Source organism: Nanorana parkeri, unplaced genomic scaffold (assembly GCF_000935625.1).
Source record: "Nanorana parkeri isolate BGI_ZX_2015 unplaced genomic scaffold, ASM93562v1 scaffold499, whole genome shotgun sequence".
In the NCBI taxonomy this organism is placed as follows: Eukaryota; Metazoa; Chordata; class Amphibia; order Anura; family Dicroglossidae; genus Nanorana; species Nanorana parkeri.
This window is the reverse complement of record NW_017306767.1, coordinates 648763-654839: the sequence shown is the minus strand read 5'-3', so window position 1 is coordinate 654839 and position 6077 is coordinate 648763.

Below are 6077 nucleotides of genomic sequence, written 5' to 3'. Positions count from 1 at the left end.
GGCGGCAAGTCCCTGCTCATGTTTTTGTTGAAGATTATCGGCCTCTAATCAGTGTGTGCCACTGATAAGGAGATATGACCTAGTATTGTTTTTCTTGTGAGCGTGACCAGCCATTGCACAGCCCAAAGTAAAGTGTCATCCAAACCCAGCAAACATTTTAGGTTGTTGAGTTCACTAGAAAATAGCAATGTCATGCCGGTCAGAGGAAAGATAGATAGATTGCTAGATAGATCGATACTCTTATTATTCCAATCTAATAAAAAATACTTCTGCACCAGTGATGTACAGGTGCTCTTTATTGACTGTTCCATTGAAAGATAATGGCAGATACTCTTTGCCTAGTACTCTAGCTATACTTCTTTACCTGCTCCAGTAATACTAAGAGACAGGTACTCTTTACTTACCTTGATTATGATAAACACAGACAAACTACTCTTTATGCGCCTTTCCAATGATGGCCATAGGCAGGTGATTTTCATCTATGGTCATTTGCTATAATGAAAGGTGCTTTTTTACCTGCTGCTTAAGCAGGACAGAGAAACAGGTGCATTTTGCCTCATTCTCCCATGACAGATGCAGGCAAATACTCTTTGCCTGCCTCTAATGAAAATAGGTGGGCTGCGCGTTTATTCGTTTTTTTTAGCGCATTTTTGCAGCTGAGACTGCTTATAGATAGGTGCTCATTACCTTCTGCTGCAGCAACACACATAGGTGCTCTTTACCTGCTGCCCCAGCAATACACATAAATAGGCGCTCTTTAGCTGCCACTGAAGCAATACACATAGATAGGTGCTTTTTACCTGCTGCTCCAGCAATACACATAGACAGGTGCTCATTACCTTCTGCTGCAGCAATACACATTGATAGGTGCTCTTTGCTGGAGCAGCAGGTAAAGAGCACCTATATATGTGTATAGCTGGAGCAGCAGCAGCAGCAGGTAGCTCTTTACCCGCAATTACACATAGGTGCTTTTTACCTGCTGATGCTCAAGCAATACACATAGATAGATGCTCTTTACCTGCCACTACAGCAATACACATAGACAGGTGCTCTTTACCTGCTGCTCCAGCAATACACATAAATAGGTGCTCTTTACCTGCCGCTGAAGCAATACACATAGGTGCTCATTACCTGCTGCTCCAGCAATACACATAGACAGGTGCTCTTTACCTGCCACTGCAGCAATACACATAAATAGGCGCTCTTTACCTGCTGCTCCAGCAATACACATAGGCGCTCTTTACCTGCTGCTCCAGCAATACACATAGACAGGTGCTCTTTACCTGCCACTGCAGCAATACACAGATAGGTGCCCTTTACTTGCAGCTGCAGCAATATACATAGGTGCTCTTTACCTGTTGCTGCAGCAGTACACCTGAATGGGTGCTCATTACCTGCCGAGTGTCTGACCAGGTCTGTTGATGAGTAGAGGGGGCGTGCCTGACCAGGTCTGTTACTGAGTGCTGACTACTACTGAAATCTATAGGTCTAAAGCTGGGTATAAACATTTGTTTTCGTTCAACCTTTGCCCCCCTACACCCCCCACCCCCCCGACGCACTATCAGCAGCACATCACCCCATTCTTTGGCCTCAGCGTTGGCCCTGCACCTAACCCTCCTATATTGTAACTGAACTCCTCCTGTTTATTTTAAAAAGCACCGTGCAAACTGTTGGTGCTGTAAAAATCCTATATTATAATAATAAAAGATCCTGCTTTTTCATACGGCTCGGCAGGGATCATATACTCCAACTGTACCCGTAAAAAAGTTTTGCAGACAATGGCCAGCCATTCAATAAAACAGAGAACATCGCAGTACAATTTTATTGTTCGAGATAACAAAGATGAGGAATAAATAAAATATGTTACACATAAAAAGGAAATACAGTAACGGAAAATAAAAATCTGAGGTAAACAAAGATCGGGCTTTAGGCACACAGCATGTATATTTACACACACATTCATATATATTATATCCATCTTATTGTACATTATGTAAAAGTGCTCATTGGTACATTGCATTTCCGGTAATATTCGCACCCTGCTTCAAATAACGGCGGGCCTGGTACAATTCAACTGGAGGGAAGACAGGAAAATATGGCGTCACCCCTGGCAACCAATCAGGACCGGGCTTTAGTTTCTAAGCGTCATTAGTAAATAGCCTCTGATCGCTGACTGGTTGCCAAGGACAACGCAGATACCTTCCCATTACCTTCAGTTCTGATACACGAGGCCTAAATTCTGCTACATGAAACGCATCGACATGAATTAGTGCAAACGATATCGTAACCTGAGACTTTATTTAATGGGCGCTCTGCGTAAAAGGGGGTGCACCTGTGCACGCAATGGAGGACGCCATCTTCAGCAGTGCTGTTATTTAGTATTAGGGGTGAGCCAGGCCCTCAAGGGATTTACAGGCCAGAGCCGGGCAAACGTTTACAAAACGGTCGTCATTCATCACTATGTTTATTAGGTCTAAAATGGTTGCCAGACAGCAGGATGTCCGCCCTCACACTAGCGTGACCGGTCCTCCACATTCTGAAGTAAAATCCATCTTATTGCGCAGCGTGCACCCCTTTTTCGATTGCACCTTTACAAAATAAACCTATAGCTAATGACAAAAGCAAAACTTGCGTAGGAAAGTGCCTGATGGAAGACCTGTCTGCATTACCCGTAGCAACCAATGAGCTTCTTCTAGCAACGGTTAAGGCAAAGTTTTCTTTGGTTGCTATGGGCAGCACAGTCTATTTCAGTTACTTTAATACATTCATCTGAGTAGGGGACATTACCAAATGTTCATTCTAAAAAAAAAGGACATTTTTTGCCTATTATGTCTATTTTTGTCAATGTCCCCCACAATTTTTTAGCCAATACTACAAGGGTAGGCAACCTCGGCCCTCCAGCTGTGGTAAGACTCCAAATCCCATCATTCCTCTGCCTCTGGGAGTCATGCCTGAGGCTGTAGGAGTCTTGCAATGCTTCATGGGACTTGTAGTTTCACAGCAGCTGGAGGGCTGAGGTTGGCTACCCCTGACATACTACATTATCTGCCACTGTCAGGCGGTGGCCTAAGGTACCGCTGGGAAGAGGGCCGCCGCGTCAGTTGCCCTATTTCCCTTTTCAGTGCCCGGCTAGTGGTTTCTATAACAAAACGATAGCCCTTTCTTTTACATACAAATTCAGCTGTACAAAGTAAAAGTTTCAGACCGAAGAATAAAAACTCAAAAATATCTTTTGAGTGCAAAGTAAGCAGCAATTAATGAACACTGAACAGGGCACTGTGGTTTTCCTCCATTCGCCTCTCTTATATCGCCCACTGATACCATCACCACACCATCCTCCTCGGCCCCTTGTTCACTTGTGGGAGAGCGGAGTCTAATCCCTGTGTAAGCTCCATACTGGAGCTATATTGGAACTTGCACCATATTGGAGCTAACACTATATTGGAGCCTGCACCATACTGGAGCTAACACCGTAGTGAAGCTTGCACCATATTGGAGCTAACACCATATTGGGGCCTACACTATACTGGAGCTAACACCGTAGTGTAGCTTGCACCATACTGGAGCTAAGACCATATATTAGAGCTAACACCATATATTGGAGCTAACACCATATATTGGAGCTAACACCATATATTGGAGCTAACACCATATATTGGAGCTAACACCATATATTGGAGATAACACCATGCATTGGAGCTAACACCATATATTGGAGATAACACCATGCATTGGAGCTAACACCATATTGGAGCTAAGACCATATATTGGAGCTAAGACCATATATTGGAGCTAAGACCATACTGGGCCTAACACCATACTGGAGGTTGCACCATACTGGTTGAACTCGATGGACTTGTGTCTTTTTTCAACCTGACTATGTAATTGGAGCTTGCACCATACTGGAGCTTACACAGTGCTAATGGCCGTCTCTCCTCTCCCACATGGCGGTGTTCAGGCTCGGTGATTGGCCAATGGAAAAGGGGAGGTCACATGCTCCCCTATACCCAGAAGTACTACAAAGTCACAAGGACACCAAGAAAGTGTCAGAGGAGTGCAAAGAAGGCAACTATTAGAAGAAGGAGGGGTGGGATTATTAATCCTGCTTCAAACAGGGAAGATTCAAGTAAATGCGTTAATACTATTTTTTTTCCTGACAGAACGCAAATCTGCGCATTGGTAAAAAAAAAATATGGAGAAAGTTTTACATTTTCATTATAAGTCGCTTGGATCTGTCCCAGTCACCGCGGGCCCCTGTCAAGTGCTCTGCGGTCCACAGCGGTGAGAGCGGCCGCCATAGACATCATTTGTATCACACCTTCCCCTCTCCATTTCTCTTCTGCCTGTGTAGTAGAGAGGGGGATGCAGCGGAACAAACGTATCCTGGGAAATGAGATCTGATGTCTACGGACCCAACCCGTCTGCATTATTGTCCAGCGCAGAGCTACATTCTGCAATATGGGACAACTCAATGGTCTCATAGAGCTGCAGGAAAAGTGTGTGTGGGAGGAGGGGGGGGGGGGGGGGTGTTTGACGTGACAGCCAATCAAATGCTTTTGTTTTCAACACTGAAAAAAACCGACAGCTGTAATCTGATTGGCTGTTCCAACGTGTATTAAATAGGCCAGGGGTAGCCAAACGCTGGTCCTCCAGCTGTGGTGGAACTACAAATCCCATGATGCATCTCTCTCCGGGAGTCAAGTCTGTGAGAATGTTGCAATGCCTCATGGGATTTGTAGTTCCACCACAGCTGGAGGACCGGTGTTTGGCTACCCCTGAAATAGGCTATGAGATTTTATACCGCAGTGGACTGGCAGCTGTTTGTCCTTCCAGAATTATATTTTATTCAGGGCCGCTTCCTGAATGCTCTTTATGCTCGGATGGATATATAGGATTAGCAGGATTGCTGTGGGGTAGCTGCGTGATCGGAATCAGTGGCGTAACAATCGCCATAGCGACCCAGGAGGCCGCTATGGGGCCTGGGCACAGGGGGGCCTGGCCAGGGCATCCCTCTGATGCCGTGTGGGCCGCCTGGGTTGCTATGGCATGTAAGGGTGCTGGCTGCACTGACACAGCTCAGCAGCGGCGTTTCCCGACACATTCCAGAATTATATTTTATTCAGGGCCGCTTCCTGAATGCTCTTTATGCTCGGATGGATATATAGGATTAGCAGGATTGCTGTGGGGTAGCTGCGTGATCGGAATCAGTGGCGTAACAATCGCCATAGCGACCCAGGAGGCCGCTATGGGGCCTGGGCACAGGGGGGCCTGGCCAGGGCATCCCTCTGATGCCGTGTGGGCCGCCTGGGTTGCTATGGCATGTAAGGGTGCTGGCTGCACTGACACAGCTCAGCAGCGGCATTTCCCCACACAGCCGCTGCGGAGCTGTGTCAGTGACAGCCAGCAGCTGCGGCAGAAGAGGCCGGCGTTCGCAGTGAAGGAGGAGGCCGGGCCCGCCTAAGAGCAACCCCGCCTCCTCTTACATCACTGGCCAGCGACCTAAGAGCAGGTGGGGCCATTGATGTAAGAGGAGGCAGGGCCCGGGGACGGAAGAGGAGGCGGGGCCCCGGTGACCCTGGAGGTGGACAGCGCTGACGGGTAAGAGGTGTGCAGCCCATCTGAGACACTGCAGAGCCCACTATAGAGAGTCTATTGTGGGCTATGCAGGGTCACTCACAGGTGTGCTGTTTGGTATATCAGGTTGGCTCTGCAAGTGGCATAACTAGCAATCACAGGGCCCCATACAAAACTTTGCTATGGAGCCCTGTGATTTCTAGTTACGCCCCTGATCGGGATTATGATAAATGACATTTCATTTGGATTATTTGCTGCCGAGTCTGTTACTATGAGCCACGATAGAACGAAAAGTCACAACCTGGGTTGCATTGCAGCTTGGCTTGCTGATACTTGTAGTTCTACGACAGCTCCAGATCTACAAGGCTCTCTAAAGCTTTGGTAGAGCTGCAAGTTTCAGCACGGCTTGAAGTCTTGAGTCGAGAAGTGCAGCAATGGATTTAGGCACAGAGTCTGTAATAATGTAATATTAAAACCCCTACCCCTCAAAGGAGGGGGGGGGG